Source organism: Mesoplodon mirus, assembly GCF_964341445.2.
Source record: "Mesoplodon mirus genome assembly, chromosome: 12".
NCBI classification, from domain to species: Eukaryota; Metazoa; Chordata; class Mammalia; order Artiodactyla; family Ziphiidae; genus Mesoplodon; species Mesoplodon mirus.
This window is the reverse complement of record NC_138988.1, coordinates 91,614,241-91,631,215: the sequence shown is the minus strand read 5'-3', so window position 1 is coordinate 91,631,215 and position 16,975 is coordinate 91,614,241.

The window sequence follows — 16,975 nt, the reverse complement described above, 5'->3', positions numbered from 1 at the left end:
CCCTCAAAAAACCCTCCAAACAATCTGAGTTTAAAAAATGGACAGAGAAACTGAATGGACATTTTTCTAAACAAGCCATACAGATGACCAACAGATCCATGTAAAGATACTCACCGTCACTAATATTCAGGGAAATGCCAATCAAAACCACAGTGAGATATAACCTCACACCTATTAGAATAGCTGTTATCAAAAAGATAGGAGATAACAAGTGTTGGCAAGGATGTGGAGTAAAGGTTGGTGGGAATGTAATTTGGTGCAGACACTATGGAACACAGTATGGAGATTCCTCAAAAAATTAAAAATAGAACTACCGTATAATCCAGCAATTCCACTTCTGGTTATTTATCCAAAGAAAACAAAAACACTAACTCAAATGTTCATTGCAGCATTATTTATAATAGGCAAGATATGGAAACAACCTAAGTGTCCACTGATAGGTGAATGGATAAAGAAAATATGATACACACACACAAACAATTGAATAATACTCAGCTATAAAAAAGAGTGAAATCTTGCCATTTGCAATTACGTGACTAGATCTTGAGGGCATTATGCTAAGTGAAATAAGTCAGACAGAGAAAGATAAATGCCATATGACCTCCTTATATGTGGAATAAAAAAAATTGTAGGTACAGAAAACAGATTGGTGGTTGCCAGAAGCAGGGCGTGAAGGGGATGAAAACATACAAACTTCCTGTTATAAAATACGTAAGTCATGGGGCTGTAATGTACAGCATGGCAACGATAGCTAATACTGTATTGCATATTGGAAGTTCCTGAAAGAGTAAATCTCAAAAGTTCTCATCACAAGAGAAACAAATTCTGTAGCTATGTATGGTGATGTATGTTAACTAGACTTATTATGGTGATCATTTCATAATATATACCAATATCAAATCATTAGACATGTTGTACATCTGAAACTAATACAATGTTGTATGTCAATTATACCTCAATTAAAAAAAAGAATAAGTATAAATTGAGTTCTGCTGATATATGGACATGAAGATATTTTTAATTCTTCCGTGAGAGTCATTAAATTTATATAATTTTTATTGAAAGAATACTTTGTGAGTATTAATACAGAAATTAGGATATTATCTGTTTTGAGTGAATTAGATTTTAATTCCTGGCTAGGAAAACACATTAAATTCCTGTTCATGTAAAAAATAATAAAACTCTTACTTATATAAAATAATTATTTAAGGAAGTAAAAATAGTTGGGCTAAATAGTACAGAACACAGCCCTCTATTAATCTCATTAACTAGTTAAATATATATCAAAGGCAAACATGAATACAAAACAAAAGCAAACATTATTTTATTATAGAAGAGAATGCCTTCTCTACATCTTCTTTCAGATGAATTTTAAGAAACTGAACAGGATTCAACGCTAAAGATTTTTGGAATGATCACCAAACCTGTACCAATAAATATCTTCTTTTTTAATGATATTTTTACATTGTCTGTAGCACAGAGATCCATTTAAGGACTATCTTTCTGATCAGATTATTTCATTCAAATCCAATGTCAAAAGCAGAATGTACTTAACACAAGGCTGGAGTTATATAACGTATACCTTCCTTGTTTCTTAAAAGAATTATATTTACCTGTTTGCTCTTTACATCATCCCTACTTCTGAAAACAGGGCTTAGTGTGGTTGCTGCATGGATATTCAAATGTTCTTAGTGAAACTTGCTTTCTGACCCAAAGATATGAATACTCAGAACTCAATATGTACTGTCATCAATGTAAAAATTACTTTTGAACTCAAAGTTTGTTGTAAGTAAAACTTTTGTTACTTGGACCACAGACCACATTTTCATACAAAAACAATGTAATAAATATAGTTTAGGCTCCCTTGAAGGCTCATAAAACCTATTTGATCTAGGATATAACAGAGCTGCTTTAGACTTGCAGTAAAATATAATTGGCTATACTATATATAAAACCAAAACATAAAGCTGAAGAATAAATCATTTTATTACAAATGCTAATACCTGAGAAATTACATTTTATTTCAGCAAAATATAGATTAATTAGAACTTTTTGGAACTTCAGAGGAAACTTTAGAGCCCTTCCAAAAATTTATTTACTCAGTAATTATTCAAGGAGCCCCTACTCTGAGCCAGCTATTATTCTAAGGACAGAAGGAGCAAACATGATAGATAAGGTTCCTAAAACTTTATTACAGTGGCAAAAATAAACAATATACAATAAATAACAACAGAAACAAAAAAAGAATTTTACATTGTTACATAAATAGCAAAGTCAGTAAGCTATGTGGCATGATGGAGTATAACTAGGGTCACTTAAGACAGAGAGAGCAGAAAAATGATTGCTGAACTGATGCTTGAAAGATGAAATGGAAGAGATAAGCAATAAGAATTATAAAGAGAAGGGATAATAAGGTAAAGGACCAGAAGTGAAAGGCCAGTGTGGCTGTGGCTGAGTGAGAGGAGAATGGTTTGGGATAACAGGCAGATCAAGCAGATCTGCATAGGCCGTGGTGAGTATTTTGTGTTGAGAGCAATGAGAAGCTACTAAAGCTAAGATATAAAGCCCTTAATCAAGGCAGTAATGCCATCAGACTATAAGACCACTTCTTACAGCAGACCACTTACTGGTCAGGCCCCTTACTCATGAAAAAATGTGGTGCTTGGATTACTTTTTTATTTATATTTCTCAAGCTATAGTCCCTATTCTCAGCTCCCATTTATAATCTCTACATTTAAAAAATGTTAATGTTGGAGACATATAGAGAAAGAAACAACAAAACCAAAAAACTGAGGTTAAGAGGCTCTTAACCTCAATCTAAGAAAGATAATGGTGTATTGGGGTGCAGGGTGGCAGTGGGAATGGAAAGAAATAAGAGGATTCAACATACATTTCCTGGGTAGCTGGAAGGGTAGAACCTAACGATGACTCCCAGACATATTTCTCTAGCAACTAGGTGGATGCTAGTGCCATTTATAGTAGCTGAGGATTCAGGAGGAGGACTCGTTTAAGGAGATGGGGTAGGGAGGACAAAAATTCTGTTTGGGGGATATTATTGATAATTATGAGATGGCTATTAGACTTTATAGAGCGAATGTCAGGTAGGCAGTTGGATAAGTTAGTCTGCAGCTCAGTATAAAATTTTCATATTTTGGTTGAGCTAGGATTGAGATCTTGCTGAGTGTGAATGGCTAGTGATAGCAAATACATAGTAATTTTAGGGTAAAAGGGTGCTACTAGTGTACTAAGGGACAGATGACAAAAACTAGGACTATGTGTTCAACTGTTGATGGAGAGAGAAAAATTATTGAACATATTTGAAGTGAAATCCTTCTAGTGATGAATAGGGAACCTAAAGAGAGAAGTGAAGCAAAGGATCATGACAGAAAGTTTAAAAGTGGTAAAAATATTGGATTTGATACCTGGGTCGGTCCAAAAATGTTGCTTGGGGACTGAGGGCATATGGAAAAGAATAATTGTAGAGTAGGAATGATGGCTTTCTTTTTTAAGTTTATTCAACATTTATGGCTATTCCTTTTTTAAATTTTTTTGGTATATATATCATCAATATCAATCCTATGCTTACTTCCATAATTAGATCATATTTTATTTACTAAAAGAATGAAGAACATAAGGAAAATGAGGGAAGTGGTGGAAAGATATAGAGAAGAGAAAATAAAAATAGATAAAATACAGATATTTTAAAAATGGGTTTCTGCACAAAAAAAAAGTTCGTGTCAGGGAAAAAAACTCCTAGAGAACAACAGATAAAAATAGTATAAGAGAATATATATTTAACAAGGCACCTATTTGAAAACAGTAGAGATCAACTAATGCTAACAGATTTTATGGGCTAAGATCTTAGAGAAAAGAAGATGTCACTCAGTTGAATCCTATATTCAACAAAGATTTTCCAGTTGGTTCACGTATGTGGAGAAACCTAGCCTAAATAGAAATCCTCGTGTCTATGGTAGGCTCACTAGCCTGGAGAGACAAAAATCGGCCCCCATGTTCAGGAAATCAAAGATCCTGGGGGAAGAAGAAGCACAGAGGAATTAGCTCTATGTTCTGTGTTCAATTTTCTCTCAAGAACTTTGCCAGTTCCTAAGCTCTCTAGACCTGGGGCAAGAGGTCAAGCAATTGAGCAAAACCAGCTGATAAGAAGCTAAGAAGCAGATTGAAGATTTACCTGACTTACAGTTCTGAAGAACAAAACTTGGAATTGAAATCTCTTCATGACCGTTTCAGTGAAACCTCAGGCTTTCTGTTGAGACCTCTGGAGGGCTGCACTATAGGAGTAGGAGTAAATTAGGAGGAGCAAAACATCACAAAGCTGAAACATAGCCTTGAATAATCTCCATGCCTGATGGTATTCAAATGGTTTTCTCATACCTATCTGCTGCCAGAAGGTGACTAACTTCTCTCTGGAGGAAGATAACTTCAACAAGAGCACCTATAATTTTTCATATACAATGTCTGGCAGACAGTCTGAAATTACCAGGCTTGCCAGTAAATGAGACCAAATGACAGAAAGCCAACAGAAAATTTGCGCAATAAAACAGATCTATGATGATGCAGATACTGCAGTTTTTATCCAAACCAGACTTTCAAATAACTATGATTAATATAGTCAATGATAGCATTTTGGGAAGTACAGTAACTATCACAAGAGAATTGGAATATATAATAAAGATTCAAATGGAAAGTCCAGAACTAAAAACATACAATAGCCTAAAATTGATAATTCAAAATATCTGTTTAACAGAAGAGAGAAAGAGAGAGCATTAGTGAATTGGAAGATAGAACAATAGGAAATATCCAGATTGCAGTATTGAGAGAAAAAAAATTAAAACACAGAAAATATCATGAGACATATGGAAGTTGGTAAATAAGGCTAACATAATGTGTATTTGGAATCCCATATGGAAGTGAGAGAGAGAGAGAAATGTGGAAAATATTATTTGAAAAGTTATTTCAAAGAATATTTCTAAACCTATGAAATACATCATCACAGGTCAAAGAAACATGGGACCCAAAGAGGATATATGTAAAGAAAACCACATGTAGGCACGTTAGAGTCAAACTGTTGAAAACTAAAGGCAAAAGGAAAATCTTAAAAGAGAAAAATGATACAGCACCCTCGAAGTACTAACATAACACACTTTTCAACAGAAATAAGAGAGGTCAGAAAAAAAATTGTATTCATTTACTAGGGTTACAGTTACAAAGTACCACAAACTGGCTGACTTAAAGAAACAGAAAGTTGTTGTCTCACAGTTCTGAGGGCTAGAAGTCTGGAATTAAGGTGTTACCAGGATCATGTTCCCTCTGAAACTTGTCGACGTGTCCTTTCTTGACTCTTCCTAGCTTATGGTGGCTGGCTGGCAATCTTTGGCATTCCAGGGATTAAACAGATGGATCACTACAATCTTCCATCTTCATATAGCATTCTCCCTGTGTTTCTTCACATCATCTTCCCTACATGTGGGTCTGTCTCTATGTCCAAATTTCCCTTTTTTATAAGAACACCAGTCATGTTGCAGTAGAGCTCATCCTAATGATCTTATTTTAATTTGATTAGCTCTATAAAAACCCTATTTCCAAAATAAGGTCACATTCTGAGGTACTGTGAGTTAGGTCTTTATATATATTTTGGGGGGACACAACCCATAACAGCAATAACATGCCCTATTTGAATGATAAACCACAAGATCATCCTAATCCTTGCGTAAATGTGGGGTATGTTTGATTCACCTGAAGGAGAAGTAGTGCTATAGAGTAATTTTAGATCAGACACTTTTCTAGGATGCATTCCAGACGTAAATTGTTGAAAGCAAACTTGATGGGATCAAGGACTGGACCAAAAACAAACATATAAACAACAGAACAGAAAAAAGAACAACACATAAACAATAACAACAAACTCGTGTGTGAACTCCCTTCATCTATAAGGGATAATTATACATGTGATGATCATGACTCAGAAAGTACTGGGAGGTGAAATTTTCCAAATAATACTAATCAGCTATTTAAAAAGTAGAAAATGTATCTTATACCGATGTTTAAAAGTAGTCCCAAGTGACTTTGTAGATGCTGGTTACTGCTCTTCAAGAATCATTCTATCTGATCTTCTTCATTCTTTGTAATTAGATAATTTAAAGAGTCTTTCTCTATGTAAATACCCCATTTCCCAAACCAAGAAATACATTATTTACAAGATCATTTGTGGGGACCTTGTAAATATCCCCGTGCTTTTCCAGGTATTCTAGAAAATAAAGCACAACATTTCTTACTTTTCCTATTTCAATAACTTTTCAAACCCAGAAATGTACTATTCATTTTAAATAAAATATGAGTAACTTTCTTTATTCTATATTACTAAAACAAAACAATTTGGATGCTTTTCCATGGGTGAAACTATGCATATGTCTGAAGTGTCAAATTTTATCTGAGAATATTAACAAAAATGAAAATTTCTTGCATTGCATATTTAAAAATTTGATGACAATCTAAAATTATTATTTGCATTAAGGTATTCCAAAATATGAATTATTAAATGAATCACATTTATATAACAAAAGGCAATCTAAAGTACATGCTTTAGCCTTAAGCATTTTGAGTCATTTTCTTTATCCTATTTTGAACACTACTAAATATGTGAAAGATTGTTCTTCTAATTAGAACAATATATACATTATACTTATATTTTTAAAAACATTTTCATTCTTTCCTATGTGATCAACATTAGAAAATATAATTCAGAAAATCCAGTATTTTCAGTATGTGTGAAATCTTCTTGCTGTAGTATCTCCTTATTTTTGAACCCTATTTGAAAAAAGTACTTTTCACGAGTCAGTGTTTAAAACTATTTGTCCCATTCCTGGTGGTCACAGGAGAGGGTCTGGCCCAAGAACAGACTAACTCCCTCTGGGCAGTGATGGCTTGTTTGCCAGGTATCTTCCAGGAAAAGAGTGTCTGGAATCATTCCAGAAGCATCCAGGAGCCGTCCCCCCAACCCCTACCCAGTCATCCAACTAGATAGAAAGACCACTTTTTCCTCTCTCACAAAACAGATAATTAATTTAAAATGCCTCTGATATCAAATTTCCTTAAGGTAAGGAAAAAAGAGAAAACAGAATGCCATTTTGTCTACTATTCGCTAGGTGAGCACTATGGGAAAAGTCAAAGCTAGGAGAGAGAAAAGAAACTAGAATTGAGTACTAGAATTGAGTACCTTTGTACTACATTCAGAAGGAACTAGTCTATAAATGAGCCTATATTGAAGGAGAAGAACAAAGTTGGAGGACTGACACTACTCAACTTCCAGATTTACTATAAAGTCTTGGTATTGGTGAAAGAATAGACAAATAGATCAATGGAACAGACTAGAGAGACCAAATAGCCCCACATAAATATAGTCAACCGATCTTTTACAAAGGAGCAAAGGCAACACAATGGAAAAAAGATATTCTTTTCAAAGATGGTGCTAAAACAACTGGACATACGAGTGTAACATAAGGAATCTAGACACAGATCTTAACACTATTTGCAAAATTTAACATAAAGTGAGTCATAGACCTAAATGTAAAATAGGTAAATGCAAAATCAAAAATCTCCTAGAAGGTAACATAGGAGAAAATCTAGATGACCTTGAGTTTGGTAATGACATTTTAGATACAGCCTCAAAGGCGTGATCCATGAAAGAAATAATTGATAAGTTGGATTTTAAAAATAAAAAATTCTGATCTGGGAAAGACTGTCAAGAGAATGAGAAGATAAGCTAGACACTGGGAGAAAATATTTGCAAAAAACATATCTGATAAAGGACTGTTATCCAAAATATAAACAGATCTCTTAAAGCTCTACTAGGAAAAAACAAACAACCAAATTAAAAAATGGGCAAAAGATCTGAACAGACACTCCACCAAAAAAGATGTACAGATGGCAAATAAGCATAGGAAAAGATGTTCCATATCATATGTCATTAGTGAACTGCACATTACAACAAATTATGACTACAGACCTATTACAACAGTGAAAATCCAAAACACTGATAACACCAGATGCTGCCAAGGAAACTCTCATTCATTGTTGGTGGGAATACAAAATGGTACAGCCACTTTTGAAGACAATTTGGCAGTTTTTTCTAATAAAACTAAACATACTCTTACCATATGATCCAGCAAGTGTGCTCCTTGGTATTTACCCAAATGAGTTGAAAAATTATGTCCACACAAAACTCTGCACACAGATGTTTATAGCAGCTTTATTCATTGTTGCCCAGACCTGAAAGCAACCAAGATGTCCTTCAGCAGATGAATGGATAAATAACTGTGGTACATCCAAAAAAATGGAATATTATTCAGTGCTAAGAAGACATGAGTTTTCAAGCCTTGAAAAGACATGCAGAAAATTTAAGTGTATATTTTGAAGTGAAAGAAGCCAATCTGAAAAGACTACAGACTGTATGATTCCAACTATATGACATTGTGGAAAAGGCAAAACTATGGAGACAGTAAAAACATCCGTGGTTGCCAAGTATTAGAAGAGAAATAGAGATGAATAGGCGGAGCACAGAGAGTTTTCAGGGCAGTGAAACTACTCCGTATGGTATTATAATGGTAGATACATGTCATTATGTATCTGTCAGAACCCATAGAATGTACAACAGGATGAGTGAAGGCTAATGTAAACTAGGGACTTCGAGTGATAATGACGTGTCAGTGTAGGTTCATGGATTTTAACAAATGCATTACTGTGGTGCCCTATGGTGGTAGTGAGGGAGGCGGCGGGGAGGTGGGGCAGGAAGCACATGGGGACACTGTGTACTTTGTACACAGTTCTGCTGTGAACCTAAAACTGTTCTGAAAAATCAAGTCTGTTAGAAAAAAGCAGCCTTTAGTTTTGTCATCTACATTTAACTTCACCCAGCAATCAAAAGGGTCAAGCTTGTTTCTGAAACCCAGGTACCCAAGAAAGGAAGCAACAGGCTGCTGTTGCTGGTCACGAGCTTTCAGATAGTGTGTCCTCCAAAGTCAAGCTTTGTCCTCTGGTCATCCGCAAGCAATGCCCCAGTCTGTACTGGGCTTGGTAAAACTGTGTCTGAAATTGCACTGACTCCTCTCACAGCCCTGCCATATCAATTCTCTATTTGTATTTGTGGGTTTCATTTTTGCTTGTTCTTAAGCCTTTTCTAGATAACTTGTGGTTTATTCTGGTCTGTAGCTTTTATTCCTTTTATAAAGTGGACCAAAGGCAAAAATCAATAGGAAGAAATAAACAAAAGCATGGAGGGATCTCTTTGGAATTATTTTTTTCATACATGAATTTCAAAAACATGGCATTGTGCCATACTCCAGATGATAAAGTTGTTTCCCATGTGGTATGGGTTAACAATGCTGATATCGTTATACATGTGTACTGGAATTGAGCAATGAAATAAATGGTTGGCAGATGGTAGAAGCCAGGTTTCTCACTGTAGGAGTGTGAGTTAATAGGTAAACAAGGGAAAGAGGCTAGAATGGTCCATGAAGTAATGGATTAGAGTTGGCGACATCATTACGGACTCATGTAAAGCTTAATATTGATATAGATGGCTACATGTAGAAATGTTTATAGATATGTCTATATCCAAGGGTTAGTGTACAAACGTATATTTCCTGGCATGAGGGGGCCTAAAAGCAACCAGTAGCAACAAGCACAGTTAGCACCCAGATCTTGGTTTTTAATACTTTTCTCCAGTAAAAGGAACCAGGGCTCCTTGAAGAAATGGTTATTTCTAGGCCTGGGGACACAAGATGAGATGATGAGCCTGGAGCATCTTATAGTGCCAGAAAGTAAAGTAGTGCTAAAAGCAAAACAAAGAAACAGAAAGTACCTCACAACAATGAGGGTGTGTCAAAGGGACAGAGGAGGCTACGGAAAGAGGTCTCAGTGACCAAAGCTGGAGCACTTGGAGCGACACGATAAGTAAGTAGCATTGGCTCATCACCCAAAGACAATATCCATGACGCCAGGCTGATATCAATAAATGGTTCAATAAATAAATAGATGGAGAAGAAGAGATGTTACCCATGCAGAAGAATTCCACTTAAGTTATGTAAATACTCCGTCCTAAATGAAGGAGTGCATAACTCACCAGTCCTTACGTTTAGTGGGGAAAGTGTAGTGACTTTCTCCCAAAGAGCAGAGAATAGAAAGAAGGGAGAAGGAGTAACTTTACCCAAGCCAGGCGGTCAAGATCAACATCAGCAGTGATAAGTCATGTTGGATGGTACATGCATTTGGTCTGATGTGTTGCAAATGGCTCTTTACCTCTGTGGTCTTCCATCCAAAACCCCATAACCCCAGTCTAAGCGTAGTAAAAGCGCCAGCAAGTCCCAGTTGAGGGACAGCTTTCAACAGACCTGAGCAGTCTCCTCAAAAATTGTCAAGGGCATCAAAAACAAAGTAAGTGTGAGAAACTTCCACAGTCTAGAGGAACCTAAGGAGACAGCTAAATTTAATGTGGTGTCCTGGATGGGATCTTAGAACAGAAAAAGGGCATTAGGCAAAAACTAAGAAAATATGAATAATGTATGGACTTTAGTTAATAAAAATGTACCTCTGCTGGTTCATTAATATAACAAAGTACCATACTAGTACTGTTAGATGTCAATAAAAGAAGAAACTGAAGGTGGATATACGGGAACTCTCTGTACTATCTTCACAGTTTTTCTGTACACATAAAACTGTTCTAAAATAAAAGTTTATTTTAAAAAAACATGGGATTTTGTTGTGCTAGGAAAAAATGGTATGTGAAGGAGGTGTGTATTAATGTATCTCTGTAATATACTTACATAAAGGTCAACATACTTTGGGACTTGAAGGTGTCTCTTGCAATAGAGTGGTTTTAAATAAAACCACAAAGCATGCCCACAAGAAAATGGTCAAGAATGGCTATTTGGCAAATAAACATTTGTATTTGAGACTGTCTATGACATATCACAACAGAAATTCTTAGAAATGGTTCAAATTCTCAGGAAGCCTGAGCATAAACAAATGATAAATCATTCACATGCTAACCTTGGCTTCCCCATGGTGAAGAAATTGCCTTGGAAAAAGAATCACATTTAAAATCCATCTACATAGGATGAATGAAGATCTGTTTGCCCATATTATTGAGCAGTTTTTCACCAAACACTGCTGATGAGAGTGATATTTCAGAGGATGGGACAGGCAAGAGAATAGTTGAGATTCCCGGGAAATATTGAGCAGTAGATGGTGAAACTAATCCAGACTTAGGTGATCAGGCAGATGAGGAACAGAGTTTTGCAGCAAGGAGCATGTCTGAAATGTGTTAGCATAGAACGTCTGAGATGAGAAAGACTAATATCTGGGGGTCTACCAGGGGAGGGCAAGTCGTTGGAGTTCCAGAAATCATCGAATTTAAGAACATAGGGTCATGACTTATAGACCTGGACCCATTTTCTGTTTCTATCCCTCTCCAGCTATGTGACTTCAGATGAGTTACAGCAACTTTCCTAAGCCTTAATCTCATTGCCTGACAAATGGGAATAATAAGGGTACTTACCTCATGAGGCTGTTGTGAGTATTAAATAACATATGGTTTTAAATGTTTCGAATGGTGCTTGGCTCACATTTAATAAAGGACAGCTGCAATTATTATAAATACGTTATTACTCATATGATTGTAGGGGTGCCTGCAGAGGCCCATAGCATGTGAGCGAAGCACCTAAGACAATGTCTGGCACAAACTAGGGACAAGGTATATGTTCTCGGGTGCCTCTTCCTCAAATGTGCTGGCTTGCCCATGTGATGTGGCCCATTGGGCTTTTAGTCAGTTTACTTTCTTTGATGTCTCCTCCTGGTTATCTGCGTGGTATTTGCATATCCATTAGAGAGTTTTTCATTTACTTTCAGTTCATTTTTTTTCTTTTTTTCTCTCCATTAATATATAAGTTCAGCACTAATAATCACAGTTAACCACAGACTTTTAAACCCACAACCATAGCAGTCCAAGTCTGCACTTAATGCCACAGTCTATTCTTTTTCCATAGAATCAGCTCTGCTAAAAAAAATTTCAAAAGCAATATACACATAGATACCACATGTGCTTGTAAGTTTTCTGGACAATGGGTATTTAATTTTTTATTAGGGAAAGAAGTCATAGTAACCAGCAAAAATTCTTTGTTTTTAATTCTACTTCTAGGTGTGACGTGTCTTAAAGAGATAATAAAATGAGAATCTGATGATTCACTGCAGGGCGCTCACTCACTGGGATGGAGGATTACAGAGATGCATTTTAAACTTCTAGAGCTAAAGTCCAAAGATTTGGGTCTGGTCCTAAATTAATAACTATGAACTGAGATCATGTCTTATGAGAGGTAGCTGAGGTAGTTTACTGAGGGATGTAATGGTAAAGAGCAAGTGTACAGGGCAGAGGGAATGAAATAGGAAAGAAGAAAAAGTCAATATAAGGAAGTGTTATCAAGTTGGCTACCAGAAAGGGTGACTAGAATTTCATCCCACTAGCATCACAAGAGCATTATGAAATGGGTCTTAAACTGCCCATCCAGGTACAGAAGAGTGAAGCCTTTAACCACTGGCACCTGATACCCATACATGTTAACTCCTCTGCCCTTCTGGCTTGCACATGTATGAGTGTGAAGTGGGTTCCCATGAGGTATTTCCTACCTTGACATCAGAGAAGTCCCAGGACAGGAAGAGATACAGTCCAGGCCTAAGGTAGGGCTCTGCCTGTTGTACCTGCATAAGTCTGGACAAAGCCAGCATGGAAGTGGTCACTGAAGCGATGGATGCCCTGGAGTGATGGATAAGTGGTGCCAAATCCACTGTATAAAGGTCACTCCATCATTCAACTTTTCCAGGCCTCAGTGTTCTGACCAATTAAACGCAACTTAACTTAACCCAGCAGCTACACATGGAAATCCATTGTTCAGCAAGCACTGTTTTAGATGGCTGAACAAGATCTAGGTTTTCAAGCACAGATTCCACTTTTGCAATCTTAGGCAACCCTCTTTTTTAAAAGAAAGATGAAAGTGAAGCTGCATAGATTGAAGAAAGACATGAAGCCCCAGCTCAGTCTCCCTTATCAGCCCCAAACCTAACATGTAAGGGACGCTGGAACTCAGAGAAACCCAATTTATATATACTGAACCAAGTGCCCACTCAGTTTACTCCATGCTCTACATGTTATGTGACTCTGTGTGACCAGGATAATTAGCTCCCAAAGGGCATGGAGGGCAAGTAGTTCTGGGACAGTCGCCAGTTACCATGGAGGCTGACACATCCTTCTCATCATCTAACTCAGGAAGTACTGAGAGGCAGCCATGATTCAAGGTACGATCTACTAAATTCAGGTATGTTTCCTGAATGGTATGGTCCTTGAACCAGAATATCAAAGAGGAAATAAAGAAGTTCACCTCTTAGCGTGCTAAGCAAGCCACAGAGAGGGAGAACATATTTGCAATACATGTATTTGACTAAGGACTTAATATCAAAATATGTAAAGAATTCCAACAAATCAAACTAAAAAACAATCTCATGGGGAAAAATCTTGAATGCCACAAAAAAGATATGCAAATGAAAGATGTTCAACATCATTGCTCATCAGAGGAAAGCAAATTCAAACCCCAATGTGATTCTACTTCATACCACCAGAATGATACAAACAAAAAAGATTGACAATATCAACTTTTGATGAGGCTGAGGAATAACTGGCATTCCCATACACTGCAGTTGAGAGTATAAATTGATACCACCATTTTGTAAGAATACTTACAAGCATCCTCTAAAGCTTAATATGCACGTCTTGTGACCCAAACAATTCTATTCCTAGATATTATACCATATTAAATGTGTTTGCCAAAAGAGCATGAATGTTCATAGCAACACTACACGCTATAGTACCAACATGGAAACAACCAAAATGTCCATCCATTGTAAAATGAATGCACCAACTATGGCATATTAATGCAGTAGATTCTAATCATCAGTGAGAATGAAAAAGAACTATAACTACACACAACGACGTGGATGATTCTCACAAATGTTGGACAGACGTAAAAGAGTATATATTATTCCATCTACATAAAATTTTAAATCAGGAAAAAGTAATCTATAATCTATATTGGAAGTCAAGATAATGGTCACATTTGGGGAGGTAGTGACTGGAAGGGACCATGAGGGGACTTCTGTAGAAGTGCCAATTTTCTGTTTCTTCATTTGGGTACTGGCTGCATGTATGCCCTCACTTTATGAAAATTCATCAAATGGTCCACCTGTGATTTTTGAACTTTTATTTGTCTTTTATACCTTAATATAATTTATACACACATACAAACACACATGCACACACAGAAATCAGTTCCTCAAGTAGAAGATCTTTATTGAGGAGTTAAGTGCAAATCTTAAAGTTACTGAGGGAGGGGACCTCACTATTTCTCAAATTAAAAATCTTCCTCTGGACAAAAATTTACAAAAGAATTCTGAGAAATACAGATTTGATGGTTTGAGATACGATAGTGTCATAATTTGTTGATATAGTTAATTTATTCAGTCATCGCAAGCAATAAATACTGATCTATTTAGCTTTTCCTTTCTGTAAGGCATGATACTAGATACTTAGTTAAAAATGAAACAAGGAAAAGCCCTGTCTTCCCAGAGCTTGCAGAACTGTTGGGGAGGTAAGAAATGCATGCTATGAAGTAGATTTCAGGTGCTCTCAAAACAGAAAGTAACTGTGTGAGATGAAGTTACTTAGCTTGGCTGTAGTAATCATTTCACCATGTATATGTGCATCATATTATTTTGTATGCCTTAAATGTATACAGTTTTATTTTAAAAATAAAATTAAAAAAGAATATCATGTTTAGTATCATAAAAGAGGTACAAAGAAAATATTGCAGGAGTTTAGGAGTAGAAGAGGTCACTCATATCTAAGAGAGTCAAGGAAGGTTTCAGGGTGGAGGGAGCATTTTGAGTTACACTTCTGCCAAAGTAGGTTAAATTTAACTTTGTGGAGACTGGTGAGTAGGACCAGCTAAGGACCACATCAAGACAGGAAAATGGCTGAACTGGGGACAGTGAGTCACTTGGTCCAGAGTCACGGAGTTTTGGAGTGAGTAGATCTATTTATTTGTTTAATGTGAGTAGTTTCATTTATTTGTTAGTTAATTTGACAAATGTATATTAAACTCCTCCCATGGGCCAGGACTGGGAATATAACTGTAAATAGGTTTTCTATTCTTTCTGCCCTTGTGGATTTCATAAAGCCTAAGGGAAGATAAACAAGTAAATGAATCTTTAAAATACAGTATGATGCAGGGCACATTCGGGGGAACAGGTGCTGTGAAAGCTCAGAGCAGAGCTACACAACCCGCTCATGGGCTCAGGGAAGAACTCTCAGAAGAAATGTCATGCCAAGTAAGATCCGAATAATGATGTAGGGTCACAGCAATATTGGAATCTTGGGTGCCAGGCTGAGAAATATGAACAGTATAGAATAAGTTAGGTTGTTTGCATTGAAATTTGAACAAAGAAATGATATGATCCAAACAGTTCTTTATGATGTCTGATCTTGCTGCTACACAGGATGAATATGAGTAAAGGAGCAACTGAGTTGGGGAGACCAGTTAGCACATTTTTGGTAAGAAGTAGTAAGTGTTTGAACAATTTTGTCTAGAAAAATTTAGAGAAATGGATAGATCTTAGATGTACGGCAGTTATAGACCTGGGAGAACTTGTCAACCAATTTTATTTTACATGGGAAAAAGAAAAGAATGAAAAGATTGTGAGCCTAAGTAACGTGCAATTTGCAAAGAGGAAATTTAAGGCAGGAGGGTGCTTGGAATAGAGGGAGGTTGAGATGTGTGTCTGTGCTCTGGAGAGAGAACTGGGGAGACCAGCTTGGATGCATTGCATTTGAGATGCCAGAAGGATACCTTGACAGGAAGTTTCAGATAGACAGAGTTTTAAAGTTTGGGAGAGAGAGAATGCCGGAGCTGAAAGTAAAGATCTGGAAGTCTTATACCACGTGGAAATATTGATCACAGACATGAAATCAGATGAGATTGACAAATGACATGACATATAGAGAAAAACAAGAAAATGCAAGCCAATAGTGAGACCTGGGGGCAGGGACAACATTTAGAGGGGTAGGAGAGCAGGTGGAAAAGACGGTAAAGAGAGGGAAGAAGAAGGTGCCAGAAAGTCATTAGAGCGAAGTCTCAGGAAAAAAGGGTAGTGGGTCCACTGTGTCAGGTGTGATCAGAGGTTCCAGTATTGGAGCTGTGCTTGAGAACTGTGCTGCCATTACGTGTGTACCACCTTGGGACAGGCAATGTGTGGGAAGAGAATAGCTAGAATTGATACTGCTTTCTTTGATATTTCCCCCAACGTCAGCTTCCCGTGTACTGGGATAACTAACATTTTAAGTCAAGTGCTGTAAGCACATTTCTGTTAGAGTCAAGACTTTAAAAACCAAACCAAACCATTTGAAAATGGTAATTTGGGTGCAAAGATTCTGTGGTTCTTCCTTAGTGTCTCTATATAAAACAACTTATCTTAATGACAACCTGAGCTAGAAAATGTATATTAAAGTATTAGATAAATACTTTAATAGCAAAATGTTCTTGATTTTTAAAAAAATGCTTGTGATAGCACAAAATGAAACTAAGAAAAAGGTGTTAAAAACTAGGCAAAGGCAAACAGATGCCAACTTTTTAAGCAGGTATTCATCTCAAGCAGATGAGAGGAAGCTGCCTGTCTGGGGGTAGTGGCCTCTCTTTTGAAAATTTTCCTAGTAAAATCTGTGTTGAGTTGATATACAGTCATATCCAACTGGATCCAGACTTGTCATTTCACCTCTCAGGCAAGTGTCCGTCTCATATCAACTCCCTCTTCAGTAGTATGGTCATATACCCCTTTTGCCCTGTTGTCCTGGTGTCATTAC